This window comes from Hemitrygon akajei, chromosome 4, assembly GCF_048418815.1.
Source record: "Hemitrygon akajei chromosome 4, sHemAka1.3, whole genome shotgun sequence".
Lineage (NCBI taxonomy): Eukaryota > Metazoa > Chordata > Chondrichthyes > Myliobatiformes > Dasyatidae > Hemitrygon > Hemitrygon akajei.
In genome coordinates, this window is record NC_133127.1 from 42703877 (window position 1) to 42728619 (window position 24743).

The 24743-nt window shown below is 40.2% G+C and overlaps 1 protein-coding gene across 2 annotated transcripts in view; it reads right to left on the reverse strand.

The window, feature by feature from the left end:
• Positions 1-24743, reverse strand: part of grid2 (glutamate receptor, ionotropic, delta 2) — a 1108967-nt gene that overhangs the window by 532850 nt on the left and 551374 nt on the right. The window lies entirely within an intron of this gene.

Genomic DNA, 24743 nt, shown 5'->3' on the forward strand with positions numbered 1-24743 from the left:
CTCCAAGAATAAGCTTACTATTGCAATAAATCCCTTTGTGAATGCTTAGGGTGAGAAACACTTTGGACTCTTCTTCTATCTCCATCTGTATGTAGACCTCAGCCAAGTTCACTTTGCTGAAGAGTTTTCCTCCAGAAAGTTTTGCAAAGTATTCTCTGTCCTGGGCAGAGGGTGTTCATCTACTTTCAGCACTGCTTCAAGAAGACAACATCTGCACCAACATTCCCCACCACCTGGGCATGCCATTAGGCTTCTCACAGCCACCACTGGGCAGGAGCCATTAAAGCCTGAAGTCCCATACCTCTTGGTTCAAGAATAGCTACTTCCCATTGACTGTGCAGTAAACTAGTCAGAATGTGCATAGATGTAATCACTCTCAGTATAGGAATACCATGATTGCTTTGGCCCCTTTGCAGTACAGTGGACTTTGTGTGTGCCTGCATTTCATTTTCTCTGTGACTCTAACACTATCCTGCATTCTGTTATTGTTTTGCTTTGTGTTACCTCAATGCCCTGTTGCAATTTTTTTTCACTGTAGCTCACTACATCTGAGTATAATAAGCCAAATTTACCAGTTTACCAATAATGAGGTGACTAGAATTCGATGCAACGCTCCAGATTTGGCCGAATCAAAGTATCATTGAGATGCAATGTAACTTCCTGACTCGTGAATTCACTGTTTTGACTACTAAAGGCAAATATACCACTCCATTGACTTGTGTGGACATTTTCAGAGAGCTGTGGACTTGGACCCCAAGGTCCCTCTGTACATCAACACTTTCAACAGTCCAGCCGTTAATTGCATTCTGCCCCTTTCCAAAGTGCAGCACATCACACTTGGCCTGGTTAAAGTCCCTAATCTGTTACTTTTCTACCAGTTGAGTAACTTAATTATTTTGCTACTGTACACTTATTTTGTTTGGTATGTTTAAAAAATTGTGTACAAAATGACAGAAGCTAATTATTCACAATAAATGCAAAAGGTTCAGCAGATGCTCTAAACCCAGAGCAATACACATACAAAATGCTGGAGGAAATCAGCAGATCAGGCAGCATCTATGGAAATTAATAAACAGTCGATTTTTTTGTGCCAAGACCTTTCATCAGGACTGGAAGGTAAGGAGGAAGATGCCAGAATAATTCTAAACCTCATTCCCATTCTGACATATTGGTTCATGGCTTCCTCTTTTGCCATGATGAGGCCCCCCTCAGGTTAGAAAAGCAACACCTAATATTCCATCTAGTAGCCTCCAACCTAATGGCATGAATATCAATTTCCTCAACTTCCAGTAATAATTTTCCCCCTCCCCCTTCTTCCTTTTTCCATTCTGGCTCACACATACTTCTTCTCCTCATTTGCTTTTCACCACCCCCTGCTGCCCCTCTAACTTCCCTTTCTCCCATGATCCATCCTCCACTTGTGTCGAACCCATTGTTCTTTAGTCCTTTACCTTTTCCACCTATTTCCTCCCAGCTTTTCTCCATCCTCCATGCCTACCTGGTTCACTCCCCCCTCACCTATCACCTTCTAGCTTGTACTCTTTCTCCTCCCTCAATCTTCGTATTCTGGCACATTCCTCCCTTCCTTTACAGTCCTGATGAAGGGTCTTGGCCTAAAACATCAATTGTTCATTCATTTCCATAGATGCTGCCTGACCTGCTCAGTTCCTCTAGCATTTTGTGTGTATGTGTTATTCATAATAAAGTCCATTAATTAAAAGACACAACAGTCAAATAGTTATAACTGCTATGCCATTAGTTTCAGTTTATTATGACATGCTCGAGGATATAAATCGGTGTTCTTCAAATCACCTTTTCCCAGTTCTTTGTTAATACTGTCTTGGATCCTCCTTTCTGTGACTGTACATGAATTCTCTGACTAAGATAAGCAGAGGCTCTGCCCATATTATAAATCAATGATAATTCTAACAAATTAAGGATGTCTAATTATAATGATTATCATTGAGAATTACCATCTGCTACCTTGATAAAACATTACTGACTTCCCAAATATTTGCCCTCTCCAAAGACCTTCCATGGTAAAAGCAGGTCTGTTGTGAGGAGGTGCATCAAACACTTCTGTCCTTGCAAGATTATACACTACATGATGTAACTGCATAATTTTCAGCCGGAGTCACAGGTAGACATAGTATAGAAACAGGTCTAAGGGATGCTGAGTCTACACTAGTTATAAACTATCCACTTACATTAATCTATATTTCTTCCTGAGATTACCATCAACTCTCCCATTCACTTGCACACTTTGACCAATTCACAGTGGTGAATGAAAACGTGAACCTCCGTGTTTTTGTGACGTGGGAAAAAACTGGACCATCTGGAGGAAACGCACACGGTCACAGGAAGAACATGCAAAAACCACGCAGATAGCACCCGAGGTCAGGATTCAATCTAGAACTCTGGCTTCATGCAGACGCAGCTCGACTAACTGCATCATGCCCCCCCTCCCCAATTTTATGTCATTGGCTAATTCTAGGTGCTAGGCCCAATTAAAATGGAGGTGGGATGATGCCAATGGAAACTGTGCGACTGTGCTGCTGGTAGCATTGTACCAATCCAGGCACAGACAGGTTATTTAAAGATTCTGTCCTGAGAACTGTCTGTGAACTGATTTATCCAAAGTCAGAAATGAACAATTACTCAGTCAATGAGAGCAAGTGGCTGACAGAAATAATAAGTTCGCTCCCTTGCATCCAGTTGCCATAGAACCAATCATAAAAGAGCCAGACCACCAGCACAGGCAACTAAGTTCCAACAAGGCATCTCTTTTTAATCAAGTCACAGTTTAAATAGTTGGATGTTTGCTTATACATTCAATTTCAACATAAATTATTCAATGTTATTTTAAATATTGAATACTCCATGACAAACATCCATGATCAAGTACCACTGACAGGCGTGTTTTCACTGGGATATTATTTGCTTATACATATTTAGAGTCTGTGGAAGAATTTCCATAAAGTCAGATTTCTGTACATCAGTTCTTCTGTAACCCAGGAATCCCCTGTAATCTTTGTGGGCAGGAGGAGAGTGGCAAATAGATACTGGAGGCAGAGGTTGAGTTAACCGCGGTTATGGGGGGGGGAGGCAAAGCGGTAAGTACTGTGGGAGTATCAGTAGCGTCTGTGCAAGCTCAACGTTCAGTCATATAAATCTACAGAAATTACAGAGTAGTGAACCTATGGCAGGCGCTAAAATATTTTGTTGGCATGCTGCCCTGAGTACCACCCCTCAATTCTCTAGGTGCCATACTTAATACTGCCAAATGAAGCAGAAAATGTCTTTTTACAACCCAAGAGCAGTGAGATGTTTACACAGGAAATGCCTCACCTCGGCTTGGCACCAGCTAGACGTTGGCGAGAACACGTGATGTTAGATGATAGACTTTGAAATCCTTGAAGACCCAATGTACACAGGCCTATTTGGATAGTAAATTGCTACGATAACAATGCTATTTTGAAATTATGTTATTTTTTCTTTTTAAAAGATTTATACTTATAATTTTTGAACAGATTTTCTAAAATGTTTCATTTATTTTAATCTATTTCTGATATACAGTACTTCAATTATTAGTAAAACAATGAATATACATAAATAAGCAATAGGACTCATCCTTTTCCTTATCTATAATTATTGTGACTAATTCATTAGCCATCCAGACAGATTACTCCAAACATAAATACATTGAGGTAGTACAAAGGAAAAGATGATACCTAAATGCAGAATATTGTGTTATAGCTACAGTACAGTGCAGGAAGACAGCTGAGATGCAAGGGGCACGATGTAGATTAGAAGATCGAGCTTTAACTTTATCATACAAGTGTTTCATTCAAGAGTCTTATAGTAGTGGGCTAGTAGCTGTCCTTGAACTTGGGGTATGTGTTTTCAGCATTTGTATTTTATATCTAATGGAAAGCAAATTATGTTGGTTGTTTTGATTACATTCCTAAGGCAGTGAGAAATCTAGACAGAATTGCTGGATGGGAGGTTGGTTTTCATGATACACTGGGCTGCGTTCACTCTTCCCAGCAATTTCCTGTGGTCTTGGGCAAAGCATTTGCCACACCAAGTTGTATCTAGTTAGAATGCTGTCTAAGAGACGTTTATAAAAAAAAATGGTGAGTGTCAATGAGGACATGTGGATATACTTAGCCTTCTGAGAAAGTAGAGACACTATTGTGTTTTCATGGTTATAGCATCTACATGGCTAAACCAAGACAAGACATTTACATCTAGGAACTTGAAGGTCTCAACCATCTCCATCTCAGCACCAATGATACATCTCACCAGCAATGATATAGTTACACTTAAGTGAACCCAGTGTTAAGTGTTAGACTCGCTACCTATAAATGCAATACTAACTGACAAGATCATAATGAAATATTAGCACATGCCTTTTTGTTACACCGTGTCCTCAGTGGGAAAGCAACAGTAATTACCAACTTCCATACTGGGAATCATTGTCAACTGATAATTCCAAAACTACAAGTCTACCTCATTTTTTCACATCTTTTCAGAGATGAGATTCCCTGACTGTAAACTGCCAAACTAAATGTAATCCCCAGATCACACAACAGGATTATTATGAGATATTGGAGAGAAAGTGTGAAGATGAAAAGAAATTTAGAATTGTGAATTGGAGAAACTTTCTTTCTCTGGATTTGAAACTCAACACATTTTAACGTGGAAATAGAGTACATCACCATTTCTTCACTGCCAGTACAACTCCTCCCACTGACAGCATTCTAAATGTACATTCAATACAAGAAGTACTGTAGTTCAAGAAGACTTAAGGACAATAAGGGACGGGTAATAAATGATGGCCTTATGACTGATGATTGTATGCTATGAATTAACCTATGGTACAAAGAGATAAATTGAAGTATAAATGTTTTTACAAACTATGTATGTTAATAGCAATGAGATCACTTATGAACCTTCATAGGGTCATAAAGCATGAAAGCAGGCCCTTGGGCCCAATTCGTCCATGCCAAGACTGTGTTGCCCAGCAAGCTAGTCCCTTCTGTCCTCTAAACCTTTCTTAAGCATGGACATAACTAGCTGACATTTAAATGTTGCTAATGTGCTTACTTCAACCACTCTACATTTTAAAGAAATGTAGTTGAACTGGCAGGGGCTTTCTGCACTTCTAACTAGATCAAAAACCTTCTAAATTTGCTAAATATGTAATTTTTGATTGATTGATTCAATTATATTAAAATGCACTTAAACAGAATTGAATATTCCACTGAGCACATTAACAATTTGCAAATGGTGTCATTAATGAGGACACCTGAATACTTTGGCCTTCAATCTCCCACACAAGCTAATTTACTGAACTCCACATCTGTGAGAGATGTTTGACTGCATATGGTGTTGTTAAATCGGCTTGGATGAAAATAACTGCTGGTGGCATCCTTGTTCGCTGCGGCATTGCAAAATTTTTCAAACAAAATTAAAGGAGGAGTTCAGATATTCAGGGTTCTGTTTTGACATCAAATAAACCAGTTACTAGAATAGGTCACGGTTAAACCAATGTTACCTCTCTCACTGTGGGAAGTTATACTATTCCAGTAACAACAGAAACAGGAACAATCTGCCTGTGGCTCATGTACCCTGCTACTCCCCCACCACCTCGCCCCATCCAACTTTTCCCATCTTTCTTGTCCCAGACCAGCCTATGGCCTCAATTTCATTGGGATTGTAGATGGGAAGAAGTCCACTGTTTACCTTCAGATCAAACTTTCTCTTTATTTCAAGCTGACATCAACAGGGGAGTCACTCATCCTAGAGAGAATGCTGCCCAATCTAAATTTTCCATTATTCTTATCCGGTTTCTTATCTATTCTCTCCCCTTTATCTCTACCCTGCATGAGCTCTGTGTACATAGAGTGAGATAGACTTATGGCAGTGACAAGCTTCAGTGCCTGTGTGCTACGTGAGTTGTCAAGATTGAGCATCTTGTGTGTTAACTGAGCTGTATACCATTCCATCTTTATATGTAAAATGGCAAATTCTATCCTGGAGTTTATGGAATTGCTGTTAGCTTGCTAACCAGGCATGAATTCACTATAGTTCATATTAGACTTCCACTTGTGGTTTGGGTTGATTTGAACGGGTTCCAGACTGTCTCTGCCTGGTACAGCTGTGTTCCTCCTTTTTATCTCTCTGTGACAAGACCAGCGTTTGTTCTCTATTACATTGTTACAGAGCCATTCATTATTTCCTACTACAGGCACCATACCTCTGAACTGGCCTTGCTAACTCTTGTAAGAATTGCAGCCTCTGATGAAACTGAACAGAGAAAAAACACAAGGGATTCTGCAGATGATAGAGATCCAGAGCAACACACAAAAAATGCTGTAGGAACTCAGCAGGTCAGGAAGCATCTACAAAAATGAATAAACAATCAACATTTCTGGCCAAGACCCCTCAGCAGGACTGGAAAGGAGGGTGAAGATGCCAGAATAAAAAGGTGGGGAGAGGGGAAGAAGGACAAGCTAGAACGCGATAAGAGAAGCTATGTGTATGGGAAAGGTAAAGGACTGGGGAAGAAGGAATCTGCTTAGAGAGGAGAGTGGACCAATGGGAAAAGGGAAAAAGGACACCAGAGAAATGTAATAGGCAGATGAGGAGAAGATATAAGATGTCAAATTGGGGAATAATAGAGGAAGGAGAGGAAAATAAAAAAAGAAAAGCAACCAGAAAGAGAAATTAATGTTCATGCAAACAGTTTGGAGGATATCTTGATGAAATATGAAGTGTTGCTCCTCCACTCTGAGAGTGGCCTCATTGTGGCAGAACAGGAGTCCATGGACTAAAATGTCCATATATGGGGGCACACTAGCCAATAATTTAAAGCAGGATACCAAAAGTTATTTTCAGTTATATAAAGAGTAAAAGGGAGGTGAAAGTTGATATTGGACCACTGGAAAATGATACTGCTGAGGTAGTAATGGGGGTCAAAGAAACGGCAGATGAACTTAATGAGTACTTTGCATCTGTCTTCACTGTGGAAGACACTGGCAGTGTGCCTGAGGTCCGTGAGTGTCAGGGAGAAGGAGGAGTGCCATTGCTATAACAAAGGAAAACTGCTAGGCAAGCTGAAATGTCACCTGGACCAGAAGGACTGCATCCCAGGGTCCTGAGAGAGATTGCTGAAGAGATAACGGATGCATTGGTCATGATCTTTTAAGAATCACTTGATTCTGACATGGTCCCAGAGGACTGGAAGATTACAAATGTCACTCGACTCTTTAAGAAGGGAGGAAGGCAAAATAAAGGAAATTATAGACCAGTTAGCCTAACTTCAGTGGTTAGGAAAGCATTGGAGTCTATTATTAAGGATGAGATTTCGGGGTACTTTGAGTCTAATGATAAAATAAGTCAAAGTTAGCATGCTTTCTGTAAAGGGAAATCTTGACTGACAAATCTGTTAGAGTACTTTGAGGACGTCAAGTCAAGTCACTTTTATTGTCATTTTGACCATAACTGTTGATGCAGTACATAGTAAAAATGAGACAACGTTTTTTCAGGACCATTGTGTTACATGACACAGTACAAAAACTAGACAGAACTACGTAAAAAACAACACAGAGAAAAAAAAAACTAGACCACAGACCTACACAGGACTGCACAAAGTGCACAAAACAGTGCAGGCATTACAATAAATAATAAACAGGACAATTGGGCAGTAAGGTGTCAGTCCAGGCTTTGGGTATTGAGGAGTCTGATAGCTCGGGGGAAGAAACCTTTACATAGTCTGGTCGTGAAAGCCCGAATGCTTTGGTGCCTTTTCCCAGATGGCAAGAGAGAGAAGAGTTTGTATGAGGGGTGTGTGGGGTCCTTCATAATGCTGTTTGCTTTGCGGATGCAGCATGTAGTGTAAATGTCCGTAATGGGGGGAAAAGAGACCCGATGATCTTCTCAGCTGACCTCACTATCCGCTGCAGGGTCTTGCGATCTGAGATGGTGCAATTTCCGAACCAGGCAGTGATGCAGCTGCTCAGGATGCTCTCAATACAACCCCTGTAGAATGTGATGAGGATGGGGGGGTGGGAGATGGACTTTCCTCAGCCTTCGCAGAAAGTAGAGACGCTGCTGGGCTTTCTTTGCTATGGAGCTGGTGTTGAGGGACCAGGTGAGATTCTCCGTCAGGTGAATACCAAGATATTTGGTGCTCTTTATGATCTCTACCGAGGAGGAGGAGAACAGGAACTCTTTCCCTCCTAATATGTGTAGATGCTTGGTTGATTTTTTTAAGACTGATAGATTATTGTTACGTAAGGATATGTTAGAGATTCTCCGCCAGGTGAACACCAAGAAATTTGGTGTTCTTAACAATCTCTATCGATGAGCTGTCGATGTTCAGCGGGGAGTGGTCGCTCCGTGCCCTCCTGAAGTCAACAATCATTTCTTTTGTTTTGTTCACATTCAGAGACTCTGCACCAGTCCGTTAGCCGCTGCACCTCCTCTCTGTATGCTGACTCGTCGTTCTTGCTGATGAGACCCACCACGATTATGTCATTGGCGAACTTGATGATATGGTTCAAGCTGTGTGTTGCAGCACAGTCGTGGGTCAGCACAGTGAACAGCAGTGGACTGAGCACATAGCCCTGGGGGGCTCCCGTGCTCAGTGTGATGGTGTTGGAGATGCTGCTCCCGATCCGGACTGACTGAGGTCTCCCAGTCAGGAAGTCTATCATCCAGTTGCAGAGGGAGGTGTTCAGGCCCAGTAGGCTCAGCTTTCCAATCAGTTTCTGGGGGATGATTGGGTTGAATGCTGAACTGAAGTCTATGAACAGCATTCAAACCTATGTGTCCTTTTTGTCCTGGTGGGTTAGGGCCAGGTGGAGGGTGATGGCGTTACAGGAAAATCCTATGGCGTTACAGGAAAGATACTGTCATGGATAGAGGAATGGCTTGACAGTCAGGAAGCAGTGAGTGGGAATAAAAGGATCTTTTCTGGTTGGCTGCCAGTGACTAGTGGTGTTCCTCAGGGGTCAGTACTGGGACTGCTTCTTTTCACATTTTTTGTTAATGATGTAGATAATGGAATTGATGGCTCTGTGGCATAATGCTGGGCTTTTATAAGACACTAGTTAGGCTGCACTTGGAGTATTGTCAACAGTTTTGGGCCCCATATCTCAGAAAGGATGTGTTGTCAAAGGAGAGAGTCCAGAAACAGAGAGCACAGCCTCAAAATTACGTCAGTCTTGTAGAACAGAGGTAAGGAGTAATTCTTTTAGCCAGAGATTGGTAAATCTATGGAATGCTCTGCCACAGATTGCAGTGGAGGCCAATTCCATGTGTACATTTAAGGTGGAATTTGATTATTTCCTGATCAGTCAGTTAGGGCATCAATGGATATGGTGAAAAGGCAGATGTAGGGGGTTGAGTGGGATCTGGGTTCAGCCATGATGAATGGCAGAGCAAACTTGATGTCTGAATGGCCTAATTCTACTCCTATGGTCTTATTTTGAAACGGGAAGAGGGATAGGATTAAAATGGATGGCCACTGGGAAATTCTGCTCTTGGTGGATGGAGCAGAAGTGCTTAACTAAGCATTCCCCTGATGTACGTTGGGTCTCACCAATGCAAGGGAGACTGCATCGGAAGCACCGGATACAATAGATGACTCCAACGGATTTGCAGGTGCAGTGTTGCCTCACCTAGAAGGACAGTTTTGTGCCCTAAATGGAAGTGAGGGAGGAGGTGAATGAGCAGGTGTAGCATTTCTCTTGCTTGCAGGGATATGTGCCAGGAGGGAGATTAGTGTGGAGGGATAAATGGACAAGTGAATCACAGAGGCAGCGATCCCTGCAGAAAGCAGAGTTGGGGTGGGGGGGGGGGGTGGTGAAGTTAAGAAGTGTTTGGTAGGTGGGTCCCATTGAAGATGGCAGAAGTTGCAGAGAATGATGTATTAGATGCAGAGGCTCATGGTGTGGTAGGAGAGGACAAATGGAACTCTACCCATTAAGACAGCAGGAAGAAGGGGTGAATGCAGATGTCTGGGAAATGGAGGAGATGTGGGTGAGGTGCAGGAAGCAAAACGGCATCCTTTGAAGAAGTGACATCTCTGAGTAAAGGGAATAGCTTTTTTTACAGGAGACAGGGTGGACACAGATATAGTCAAGATAGCCGTGGTAATTGGTAGGTTTATAAAAGATGTTGCTAGACAGTTTGTCTCCAGAGATGGGGACACAGAGATTGAGAAAGTAGAAGGAGATGTCAGAAATCAACCATTCAGGGCATGGTGGAAATTGGAGGCAAAGTTGATGAAATTGGCAAGCTCAACATGGGTGCATAAAGCAGCACCAATACAGTTATCAATGTAGCACAGACAGAATTGGGGAGCATTACCAGGGAAGGCTTAGAAAATGGACTATTCTACATATCTAATGAAATGGCAAAACTGGAGCCCATGTAAGTGTACATGGCTACCCCCTGAGTTAGGAGAAAGCCAGAGGAGCCAATGAAAAAGCAGGCATAGCTGCTGTCTATATGGGTGCCCATGGTTACACCTTGAGTTTGAAGAAAGTGGGAGGAGCCAATAAAAAGGCAGGCATAGCTGGGGCCCATATGAGCATCAAAGTCCCACTGGATCAGCACAAAATGGAAACCCCTCAGCCAACTTTTCAGCAATTTTGGGCAATGGTCAAATTCCTCTTGCACAGCTGCTGACCCTGACGTCAGGAATCTGCCACAGAGTCAACAGATGGTGGTGTTTCTACCAAAATATTTGACTGGATCTACTTATAGGTTCAGAGAATCTTAGAACAACATAAAGAAGGAGGCCATTCAGCCCCCTGAGACTATGTGGGTTTAGTCATTCAAAGCATTCATTCCTTCCACTACTAGTGCACCATGGCTAAAGTATGTTAAATTGATAAATGCTCTGCAGTTATTTGCCTCAGCCAGCTTCCTTTAAGCACCTTTAAAGCAGTGGGCATGTGGGAATATAACCTCCTGCAGGTTTCTCTTCAAGCTGCTGTACACCCTGCTGACATCATTCATTCATCACTACTGAATCTAAACCCTGGAACTCCCCACCTAATCGCACATTGAGGAACACCATTACCAGAATGAATGGTCCACTGGCACCATAGTCGGCACACTGACCTTGGGATCTATCTGTACGGAGACTGCACATTCACCCGGTGACTACGTGGGATCCTTTCCCACCCTACCACGCGACCTACTACTCCAGTTGACTTCAACACACTGTAGACGTCTGTGTTTATATGTCAGCTGGTAACTTTAAACTGCCTGTTGTCTTGGTGAGTAACAGGGTAACAGAACAACAGGACAAGAGAAAAGTAAAATGCGATTGGTGTGGATGGTGTTTGATTGAAGGAGCCATTTCCTGTGCTGTGGGAGTCTTTGACTGTAATGGTTCGAGAAATTGGCTCATTACCACTTTAACAAGGATTGAGAATTAAATGTTGACTGTACTAGTGACAGTCACTTTGTTGAAATAAATTACAAAAAAATATTGACAACTCCTGGATTGAGCTGAATAATCTGAATGATGTTTCTATGCTGGAGGATGGTGAGTTTTGCTGGCAGCAATGCCAAATGGCAGCAGTAATGTGGTTGTTAAACTGACTGCCTGACCTGCTGAGAGTTGGCATGCTCATAAATACGTCCAGTCCTGTCATATCTAATTTTACATTTTAGTTGGCTCTTGATAAAGCAGCATTTGCCTGCAACTGAAAGAGTGATTGACTACTCTTCAAATGCGCCATGTAGTTAATGAGGTGAGTAGGAGTAAATTTCCAAGCACATTACGTTGAATATTCTGCTCATTCACCAGGCACCACCTCACACCATCTCAAGATGATCAATATGCTATTATTGCAAAATGAATGATCACACTAAAATGACTCTTCCTCATTAGTCAGACTGGAGAGGTGTAAAACCTTCTGGGTCTACAAGATGTTGTAATTTTAACTGTCTGGTTCAAACATAAAATGATTCAGTCCCTCCAAATAAGGCTAACAAAATGAAACAAGTTGATTAACGGACGAGCCATGAGAAAATTATTTTTACATTCCCTCCAAGCTTTGCCTTGAGGTTTTGGCTTGGTACAATTCCAACAAGATTGGCACATCCTGGTGTCTTGACAAACTGGCATTTTGATTCTCAGTTGAAAATGCTGATCTGCAATATTGGAAACAACACATATTAGGCTTCTCTCTATGTTTCACCTTGCATCTGCACTGAATTCCTTGATTAAAACTTGGGTTCAATTCCCCACGCTGTCTGAAAGGAGTTTGTATCAACTCTCCATGACAGTTTAGGTTTCTTCTACATTCCAAAGACAAATGATAATGGTTAGTGATTTGGGGACAAAGTACATTGGCACTGGAAGTGTGATGGCTCAGCATAATCCTCACTGATTTAAGGTGATGTGACAAATAAAGCTAATGTTTAAAAATCTTTGAACAGATTTGCTTTATAAGAGAAGATGGGTAACAAATGGGTAGAACAAAGGCAATATCTATGAAAGGGTGAAACCAGATGCACCAATGAGGCATTTAAAGGGCAGTTAAAATCAGATTAAATGTCATCGTCTGCGTAATTTGTAGCTAATGGTAAGCCTATGGGAGATGACTGTACAAAAAAGAGCCAAAATGATGACAGACAGAACTCAGCAGTTGCAAAACTAACAGCAAGTACTCTCTTCCTGCTGCTACTGTTAGATAGGATGTACAGAAGTCTGAAGTCCCATACCACAAGGTTCAGGAATATCTAATTTCCTACAACTATTAGGTTATTCAACGCACACACAACTCTGATCCAACCCCAGCAACCGATCACTTCTTGCATTATTATAGATTTGTCTATGTGCTGTTTTGTTGCAATGTCTTAGTTCATAAGGTGCAGTAGCAGAATTAGCTATTTGGCCCATCGTCCCTGTTCTGCCACATGATCATGGCTGATTTATTACCCCATCCAACCCATTCTCTTGACTTCTCCCCATAATCTTTGACACCCTCACTAATCATGAACCTTTCAACCATCATTTTAAAACTACCCAATATCTTGGCCTTCACAGCCAAAATGAATTCCACAGATTCACTATCTCTGTCTTGAGAAATTCATCGTCATCTCTGTTTGAAATGGATGTGCTTGTATTGTGAGTCTGTGCTCTCTGGTTCTAGACTCTCCCACTATTCAATCCTCCCCACATTCATTCTATCTATTCCTTATTTTGCACAATGTCTTTCTCTTCCCTACCTTCTATAATTTATGTACAATTTATGTATATTTCATGTATCAGTGATGTCTGAAAGTATGTGCTTGTAATGCTATTGCAAATAAGTTGTTCACAGTACACACAATACCCTAGACCTACCAATTTATAGATTGAGTCTGTGGTAAAGAAAGCAAATGCAATGTTGGCACTTATTTCAAAGGGAATAGAATGCAAAAGCAAGGAGATAATGCTGAGGCTTTATAAGATATTAGTTAGGCTGGACTTGGAGTATTGTCAACAGTTTTGTGCCCCACTCTCAGAAAGAATGTGTTGTCATAGGAAAGAATCCAGAGGATGTTCACAAGGCTGATTCCAGGAATGAAGGGGTTAACATATGAGAAGTGTTTGACAGGTTGGGCCGGTATTCGCTGTAATTTAGAAGAATATGGGGGATCTCACTGAAAGCTACTGAATGTTGAAAGGACTAGATTGAGTGGATGTGGAGAGGATGCTTCCTATGGTTGGGTTATCCAGAACTGAAGAGCACCACCTCAGAATTGAGGAATTCTTTAGAACAGAGGTAAGGAGGAATTTTTTTTAGCCAGAAGAGTCGTGAATCTGCCACAGACTGTGGTGAAGGTCAAACCCATGGGTATATTTAAGGTGAAAGTTGATTGTTTCCTTATTGGTCAGGGCATCAAAGGATATGTCAAAAGACAGATGTATGGGGTTGAGTGGTATCTGGAATCAGCAATGATGGGATGGTGGAGCAGACTCGATGGGCTGAATGGCCTAATACTGCTCATACGTCTAATGGTCTTATGGTCTACCAACATGAGTGACTTTGAACCGGTTCCTTATTTCAGAAATAATTAGAGTCTGACAATAAATCCTGTCATTGCCAATGATATCCACATCTGTTTAATAATGATAATAAATATACACAAAGGTCAGAGTTGTTTATTGCCATTATGCCAAAGTATATGCATGAACGATGCAATGAAAATCTTCCTTACAGCAGCATCATTGGCACACAGCATCAAATAAGCAGCATTCAGAGAAAAACCTTAAACACAATTTTTATGAAGAACACAATTAGAAGAACAAAAAAACCCCTAAGTTCTTTGTAGTTCAATTGACACAGTGATTAGTGTGGTGCAGGTAGTTGCAAGAGCCAAGTAGTTGAAGGAAAGCAGCTGTTCTTAGACCTGGTTGTATTGGACGTTGGGTTTCCGTAAAAAAGAACTAAAAAATTCACAGGTGAGAGCACAGGGAGGCTCTTGGATGGATATTTCAAAGGGCAAATGCAGACACAGTGGGCTGAAAGGCCTTACGAATGGTTATGTGATACAGTGCAGCCCTATCTTACAGAAGTTTGGGTTGTGGAAATACACGGCTATCGAGCTCATAAATTACTGCCAAAGATTTTGAGATGCAGAATAAAAATTCACTTATGCAACTTGCAATTCACTTATGCAATTTTCATGAATGAAAATGCTAAATAAATACAAAATGCAAAAGAAGGAACACATTATGTCAATTTTTGTCAAGGGCTTTCTTCATGGAAAATCATGATCTTACAATTTTCTAGGGACCTAGTTCCTCCATAATGCGGGTGTGTACTGTGTGTACGCAGAAAATCAAATAAAGAACCAATGCCAGTGATATAACAAATGACTGTTCTGTCAGCTTCTGTGCAGAAGAAGCTGAAATTTATGTTCTGTGATGTAATAGCTTGCTAATAGATATCAATTAGTATTTCATTGTGATTATTCTTGTAGAAAGCTTATCGAGATCGTACAGGCCAAGTAACCCAGGTCAAAGATGCAGGCTTGAGCCAAAGAAATTACAATTAAAAACAAGATTTTTTAGTGAAACAGCTTAGAAGGAGAGTCTGATGAAAATTGATGGTGTGAATTGGTTTGACTTAAGCTGCAAGTTCACTGTTATCCTGTTTCAGTTCTGGAAGGAGCATTTGAATTTCAAACCTTTGTTATTGGATCACATTGCAGAACACTAACCACCTGAGCCCTGGATGGGGCTTGGATGTTCAATGTTCTCATGATGGTCTGCTTGAAAGAACTACTGTAGAAGAATTGTTAAGTGTAGTGGCAGTTTCTTAAAGAGCTACAGCACTATATTGACAGGGTATAGAGATGGGTGCAGGAAACCTCTGTGGAGACACAAGAGACTGCAAATGCTGGAATGTGGATGATGTCAATGAAGGAAACATCTGTGCATCAAAACAACTGTCAACATAGGAAGCATCTCAACCCAAAACATCAGAAGTCTATTCCTTCTACAGCTGCTGCCTGATCTGCCGAATTCCTCCAGTAGTTAGTTAGCAGAGACCTCTGTGGTTCAAACGAAGGGGTATGCCCCTGCGCAAACATTTTGTTTCTCATTTTTGTTTATTCTTTTAATGGGCTACAGAAAGACAAGCATTTATTGCTCATCCCTAAATGCTCTTGAGAAGTAGCAATGAACTTACTTCTTGACTTACTTCAGTCCATTAAACCAATAAAATTTAACACAACTGAACTTTTGATGTAAGTTAAGAATCATCAAATTGCTCTCAGTCTGGAGCCACTTAATTAAAGATATTTTCTATGAAGGAAAGTAGATTTTCAGAACGATTTAATGATTGCTACCGTAACAATGGTAGTCTATTTCTTTATACTTCGGTTTCAGATGAACTTCGTTTTAATTTACCTGAATATTAATTCATCAGCAGCAGTTGTGGGCTTTAAGTTTGTGTTCTTGAAATTCTCATCCATTAAACTATCACTGATATCTTCAGAGGTTTGGGAAGTAAATGTCAATGAAAGTAAAATGTGGCTTCCAATTCACCACTACCTGTCTTCTATACGCTAGAAAGCCAGTATTAGCCCCAGAGGGTAGTCAACACATGGTATGGATTCCCACAGAGAGATTTCAGGAGGGAATTCTACAGTATAGACAGCCAGGATACGCCTACTAACAATGGAATGATGAAACTGGGAATGCTAAAGAGGTCGCATGGAGATGAATGCAGTGAACACAGAGAGGACTGAGATGAGGGTTAGTGATGGGGGATTTAGACGTGCTTATAATTGGACATACATTTACAGAGAGGGAAAATCAGAAAAATAATAAAGAAAATTTTAAAGAGAAATTAACTTGTTACAAAATCTTGCATTTGCTGAACCAACTGATGAGAGGAATTGTTTTCAATTCTCTGTCTAAATAAAGGGTTACTGTACAAAAAAAGGCTATCATTAATGAAAACAAAAAATGCTAGAACCATTAAGAAGGTCAGGCAGCACTTGTGGAAAGCAAAACAAGAGATGACGTCCAAGTCGGAGACCCTTTGTCAGAACATTAGTGGTTTCTTTTTCTGCAGCTGCTGCTTGAATGTCTCCAGCATTTTCTGTTTTTAATTTCAGATTTCCAGAGCCTTCATTTTTTTTGATGTTGGATTATTACTAATGTTTGTTTTTAGTGATTCCAGTCATAATAAACAAGGAGCAAAGTTCACCATCCTAGCACAATTACTTTAATTGCTCTTAATTAAAAGCAGAAATATGAGATGTCTCGATGCTTAAAACTGGGAGAACACGGAGCAATTACTTTAATCAATGAGTCAGAGTTGATTCTTTTTCAGACAATGGTCACAGAATAAAACTGACATACTCCACCCATAGTATTATATGTGTAATTTTAGTCCCTTTAATTCCTGGTGAGTAATAAGATTGGAAAGATGCATAATTACACTCCTTGCATGGTATCCACTGCCAGCTCACACAGGAGCACTTATGTCAGTCCAAGTGATTATATCACTGCATTATTTTCGAGCTTTATTATGCCAAACATAATTTAACAGCAACCTGGTGTTATGTGATCAAACTTCAACAGCTGGGGACAGTCCAAAGTTGGGCCTTCCCTGGTTTCAGATAAAGGTAGTGAAAAGCAGCTGCTGGAGAACATGTTCCCTGACTGACACCTAATTATGTAATCTGATGTCATCCTGCTCTAATTAGAAAGAGCATAAGTGGAATACTTAGGACCAATTCAATTCCCTATAATCACAAGAGAAATTAATTGCCCGACCACCTGTATGCATCTTTGATCTCAGGGAAAGGAAAGCTGTTACGCTTATTTTTAGGATTTTGCAAAAGCAAGTATTTGTTGCCAACCTCCAGATGCCCTGGATGCTATGCTACTGCTTTGATCTTGTGGTAATTGTGCTCCCACAGTGTGTTTGGTAGACTGTGTCTATGTATCTATGCATCATGACTGTATGGAAATTCCGATGCACAAGGAGCGCAAGAGGTTGCAGAGAATTGTGGACGCAGCATATTCCTACATGGGTACAGCTCTCCTCACTATTGAGGACGTGTATCTGGAAGGCAATCTTCATCATTAAAGATCCCTACCATCTGGACTAAGCCCTCTCTTCATTGCTGCCATCAGACAGGATGTGCAGGAGTTTGAAGTCCAAAGCAAAATAATGGTAAACCTGTTAAAAAATTGGGAGAAATCTTATCATCTACGAGTGGGTGCAGAAGAGATTTGCTATGATAATACTAGGCATCAAGACCTTTAGTTATGCAGAAGCCAAGATCATTATTACTATCAATGATTAAGGGCTTTCATTATATGGATCATGTCCGCTTCTCGATGCTGCTATCAGGCGGTATTTACAGGACTCTAAAGACCCACACATCAAGGTTCAAGAGCAGCTCCTCCCCACTGCCCTCAAGACTTTTGATCTGAGGTAATTATGGTTTAGGCTATATTTCCCTTAACTTGTACTAATGCCCTTGTGTCTTTTTGCTTAATGTGCTGTTTAAGTTATGTATAATTTATGTTAATTTAAGTTTATGCAATTTATATTTGTCATCTATGTAATCTATTGTGCTGCTGCTGCCAAACACTAATCTTTGTGGCATTTATGCCCTGGGTATGTATACCCATGACAATAAACTTGCAAATAATCTTCCACAGAGCTGCAGCAAAACCTCCTCATCATAGAAGAAGAGGAGGAAGAAGAAGAAAACCTACAGCACAATACAGGCCCATCAATCCACAATGCTATGCTGAACATGTCCTTACCTTAGAAATTACCTAGGACTACCCATAAGCCTCTATTTTTCTAAGGTCCATGTACCTATCTAGCTCTCTTAAAAGACCTTATCCATCCGCTTCCACTACCGTTGCCAGCAGCCCATTCCATGCACTTATTCCACTCTCTGAGAAAAAATTTACCCCTCACATCTCCTCTGTACCTACTTCCAAGCACCTTAAACCTGTGTACTCTTGTGGCAACCATTTCAGCCCTGGGGGAAAAGCCTCTGACCATCCACACAATCAATGCCTCTCATCATCTTATACACCTCTATCAGGTCACCTCTCATCCTCCATTGCTCCAAAGAGAAAAGGCCAGGTTCACTCAACCTATTCACATAAGGCATGCTCCCCTATCCAGACAACATCCTTGTAAATCTCCTCTGCACCCTTTCTATGGTTTCCACATCCTTCCTGTAGTGAGGCGACCAGATACTGCACAGTGCTCCAAGTGGGGTCTGACCAGGGTCCTATATAACTGCAACATTACCTCTCGGCTCCTAAACTCAATCCCATGATTGATGAAGGCCAATGCACCGTATGCTTTTTTAACCACAGAGTAAACCCGTGTAGCAGCTTTGAATGTTCTATGAACTCTGACCCCAAGATCCCTCCACACTGCCAGGAGTCTTACCATTAATACTATATTCTGCCATCATATTTGATCTACCAAAATGAACCACTTCACACTTATCTGGGTTATATGTTGGCAATTAGAAAGCTTAAGTAGAAGCTTAAGTGGAAACACTTTTCTTTCTTTTTCCATCTTTTTATTATCATTATTAATAACAACAAAATAAAATTGATACATAGATAATGAGATTACACGCATACATATTTCAACTAACTATAAAAGATCACAAGAGCAATGATTACAGTATAAATGAGTATTTCCACATCATAAATGATACAATATACAAATAGACAAGGCAAACCTAAGTGTATCATAATATAAAATAAAAAAGAAAAAGAAAAAAAAAGAAAAAATCATTATGCAAAAAACTAATCTAAAAATCTAATAACTAACAGAAGAGAAAAAAACAAAAAAGAGAAAAAGAAAAAAAAGAAAAAAGGGGCTGTTTATAATATCTCACAAAAATACAAAATCATCAGTGTCATCAACTCCGATCCTCTTGACGTATATGCAATCAAAACTGGAAAATCAAATAGGCCTGGAACAGGGTCCTATTACATCATATGAAAATATTGAATAAATGGTCTCCATATCTTTTCAAATTTAGTAGAAGTGTCAAATACACCACTTCTAATTTTTTCTAAATTTAAACATAACATAGTTTGAGAAAGCCAATGAAATACAGTAGGAGGATTAATTTCCTTCCAATTCAACAAAATAGATCTTCTAGCCATTAGTGTAAGAAATGCAATCATTCAACAAGCGGAAGAAGATAAATGAAGTGAGTCCATCATTGGTAAACCAAAAATTGCGGTAATAGGATGGGGTTGTAAATCAATGTTCAATACCGCAGAGATAATATCAAAAATATCTTTCCAATATTTTTTCAAAAGCGGACATGACCAGAACATATGAGTTAGAGATTTATAGGATTTATATAGGAATAAAAATGAGCCAATTTATCCTTGGACATATGAGCCCTGTGTACAACCTTAAACTGTATTAATGAATGTTTAGCACATATAGATGATGTATTAACTAATTGAAGAATTTTATCCCAATTCTCAATAGGAATAATAATGTTGAGCTCTCTTTCCCAATCATTTTTTGTCTTATGAAGGGGCTCTGAACGTATCTTCATAATTATATTATAAAGTTTTGATATAAGCCCTTTCTGAAAGGGGTTTAATTCAAACAACTTCTCCAAAATGCCTAGGAAACACTTTTCATGTTGTGGAACTATTCATTGTCTGCTACTCTGCCTAACCTACTGGATGAGATTGAGGTGAGCATCATTTGACTCTTTCATAGAGAAGGGCTGGCTTATTTTGGGATTCCATGCATGCATAATAAGCATGGAGATCTGGGATGAATTGAAGGTTATTTTGGACACTCCACTGAGCCCAGCCTTGGAGCTTCATTGTTCAGTTTGTACCTGGAATGTTGGCACACATATAATGAATACATTTATTTGAACTGAGTCTCTGATGTGGTGACATTTTAGGATTTTAGGTATTTTTAGATTTTTGGATATTAAGAGAATCAAAAGAAATAGAAAGGATGTGAAAAGCTTGAGCGGCTGCAGAAAATATTCACAAAGATGTTGCCGGAAATGGAAGGCTCAAATAGTGAGGAGTGTCTGGATAGGCGAGGTTTGTTTTCCATTGGGTAGCAAAGAAGGCTATATGGAGAAACTATGACAGAACGGAGAAGGCCGAGACATGATACGGAGTTTCATAAAATCATGAGGGACAGAGATTGGGTACAGGCCACAGTCTTTTTCCTCAGAGGGTGGAGACTAAAACTACAGGGAGTAAGCTTAAGGTAAGAGGGGAAGCATTTAAATGGGACCTGAGAAGTGGCGGATATATGGAATGAACTGCCATAGAAAGTAAAAGATGTGGTTAGAGGTTTAGACTGGGTCATTGAGGAAATCAGCCAAAGAGCCTGTTCCCTTGCTGTATAATTCTACGATTTTATATAGGACTAATGCAAAACCAGTGATGCTGAGATAAACTGAAAGGGGGAAGCAGTAATGAAAACTGAATGGCCTGCCCACATTTTATTTTACTTGTGATGCTTAGGTCATATATCCAAATGTCTGAGGTATTTCAAGTTATTTTAATGTTTTTAATCAATTTGCTTCTTCTAAATGTTATTACTGACACCTTTTTGTTTACTGTTTTGTCTGTTTATTTATTCATTTATTAATTTAGCGGACACCTATATTAATAATTTAAATATGCCTGGCTATCAGACATATATAAAGAAAATGCAACATTTTTTGACAGCTGGTGAGCTGTCACTGATCATCAAGGTCTTCCAAGGATGGGGCCTCAGGTGACACCAGTTGAAAACCAGTTGCTACAGCTCCTACTCCAGCTGTCAGGATGTGATGAGCTACCAACAGCGATACGTGTGAGTCGTTAGATGGGGTACATTCAAATATAGGCACTGGGCCGGATTTACATTGGGCTTGTATATTTTTCTGTTCACATTTCTTGGTTCTGGGATTTCAATATGGAGAGACAACAGTTAAAACATATCAAGGTTTTGGGGACACAAGAGACTGCAGATATTGGAATCTGTCGCAACAACCAGTGGGCTGAGGAGCATCTATGGGAGGAATGGAACTGTTGATACTTTAGTTCAAAACCCTGCATCAGAACTAAGAGTGGAAAAGGAAGATAGCCAGTATAATGAGAAAATAAGGAATGGAAGAGGACCAATCACACTAGACTACTTTCGAACTATTCCCCTACTTCGTTTCATCTTGCCTCTCCATTTCCAATCCTGATGCAGTGTTTTAACCCAAAACGTTGACAATTTCTTTCCCCCTCTGGATGCTGAGTTCTTCCAACATATTTTGTTTTTGTCAGGATTTTATTGTGTTGGGAGGGGATGTTTCATCAGGAATCAGTTCACCAATGGTTCCTAGATAGAAGCATAAACACAGGCTTCTATAAATGGGTAAGAGGGGGGAAAATATGAAAAAGTGTGGCTTCTTTAAAAATGTAAGAGGACCAATTATATTGATCAGTAAGGAAATAGCTGACAAAATTAGAAATGCTTCGTCTTTTTTATGGGGTGAAGATGTAGAAAAATCTCTTGGGAATCATGGTGAATGGTCAATAATGAGGAGCTGAAAGAAATAAACATTAGTAAAATAATAATGCTGGAGAAGTTAATGTGACAGTAAAATACTAAATCTACAGGATACAATGAACCGCACTGCAAGGTTTTGAAAGAGGTTGTGGTGGAGATAATGGATGCATAGTGCCATTTTACAAAATTCCATAAATATTAGAACAGTTCACATAGATTGGAAGGCAGTAAATGTTATTCTAAAAAAAGAGGGAGAGAGGAAAGGGGAAGTGAACATGAATTTATTTGTCAGATTTATTTGGGTTTTTTTCTGAGTCCATAACCAGTGGGATAGAAAAGGACGAACTATTGGATGTGATGTATTTTGAACCTGAAATCAAATCAAGATGAACTTGCAAGATAGCTTGGAACATCTGGGCAGCAAAGATGCATACATCAGGATGTTCTTTATTGGTTACAGCTTGGTATTTAACACCATCATCCCCTCAATACTAATCAGTAAACTCCAAGATCAGGGCGTCAATATGCCCCTTTTGCAATTGAATCCTGGATTTCCTCATTTGTGGATCCCAGTCAGTCTGGATTCGCAAAAATATCTTCTCCACAATCTCCATCAGCACAGAAGCACCACAGGGATGTATACTTAGACCCTCGCCCTACTTGCTTTATACCGCTGACTGTGTGGCTAAATATACCTCCAATACCATATACACGTTTGCTGATGACACCACTGCTGTGGGCTGTATCAAAGGGTTTGATGAATCAGCAATTAGGAAGGGGGATTGAAAATTTGACTGAGTAGTATAATAACAACAACCTCTCACTCAATGTCAATAAGACCATTGAAATGGTTGCAGACTCCAGGAGAGGTAAACCAGAGGTCCATGAGCCAGTAATAGTTGGAGGATCAGAGGTGGACAGGGTCAGTAACTTTAAATTCCTGGGTATCACCATCTATCCTCAACCTATCGTATAAATATAATCACAAAAAAGGCACAACAGCACCTCTATTTCCTCAGGAGACTACGGAGATTCAGTAGTCATCAAAAACTTTGGCAAACTTCTATAGATGTATGGGGAGGGAAGTGTGCTGACTGGCTGTGTTGTGGCTTGGAATGGGAACACCAATGACTCTGAGAGGAAAATCCTACAAAAGGTAGTGGATCCCACCCAGCACATCATGGGTAAACCACTCCCAACCATGGAGTACATCTACATGAAACCTTGCCATAGAAAAGCAGCATCCATCATCAGAGATCCTCACCACCCAGGCCATGCTCTTTTCTCATTGCAGCCATCAGGTAGAATGTACAGTTGCCTCAGGACTCACACCACAAGGATTGACAACAGCTACTACCCCTCTACCATCAGGCTCTCGAACAAAAGGGGATAACTACACTCATTTAATGACTCTTTTTATCTTGTTACTTCATGTTCATTATTTATTATCTGAATTTGCATAGTTTGCTTACAGTTTACAAATCCTATTTACCATTACTGTTCTATACATTTGCTAACTATGCCTGCCGAGAATAGAATCTCAGGGTTGTATATGGTGACATGTATGCATTTATACATTTTACTCATATGCACAATATATATATGCACAGATGTAGTGAAAACCTTACCCTTACCCACAACAGCATCACCCACCACTCCAAACTCAACTATTATTTCTCTTGTGCTCAGATTCACCTTTTCCTAAGTTGCTTATTGTAACTTAATAATTCTTAGAATTAGCATTCTCTATGTCCTTGGGTAACACATCTTTGAAAATAAGATAAGATATAGGAACAGAATGAGGCCATAGAGCTGATCAAATCTACTCTGCCATTCCATCATAGCTGATTTATTATCCCTCACAACCCCATTCTCCTGCCTTATTTTGATGTCCTGACTAATCAAGAATCTACCAACCTCTACTTTAAATATATCTAATAAATTGGCCTCCAAATATTCACCATCCTCTGGCTAAAGAAATTCTTCCTCATCTCTGTTCTAAATTGATATCCCTCTATTCTGAGTCCATGCCCGATAGTCCTAGACTCTTCCACTATTGGAGGAGTCTCTACAACCACTCTATCTCAGCATTTCAATATCCAATATTCCACCTCATTATCCTAAACTCCAACAAGTGCAAGCCCAGAGCATCAAATGCTCCTATGTTAACCCTTTCATTCCAAGAATCATTCTCATGAGCCTCTTCTGAACTCTCTCCAGTACCAGCACATATTTTCTTAGATACTGCTCACAATATTCCAAATGCAATCTGATTAATGCCTTATAAAGCCTTAGCATTACATCCTTGTTTGTATATTCTAGTCCTCTCAAAATGAATGTTAACATTGCATTTGCTTTCCTCACCACTGACTCAACCTGCAAGTTAAACTTTAGCGAATCCTGTGTGAAGATTCCAAAGTCCCTTTGAAGCACTGAATTTAGAATTTTCTCCCCACTTAGAAAGTAGTATAAACCTTTATTCCTTCTACCCAAGTGCATGACCATACACTTCCCTACACTATATTCCATCTGCCACTTCCTTGCCCATTCTTCTAATCTGTCTAAGTTCTTCTGCAGATTCCCTGCTTCTTCGACATTTCCTGCCCCACGAGCTATCTTCATATTGTCCGCAAAGCTGGCCAAAAAGCCATCAATTCCTTCATCAAAATCATCGACATG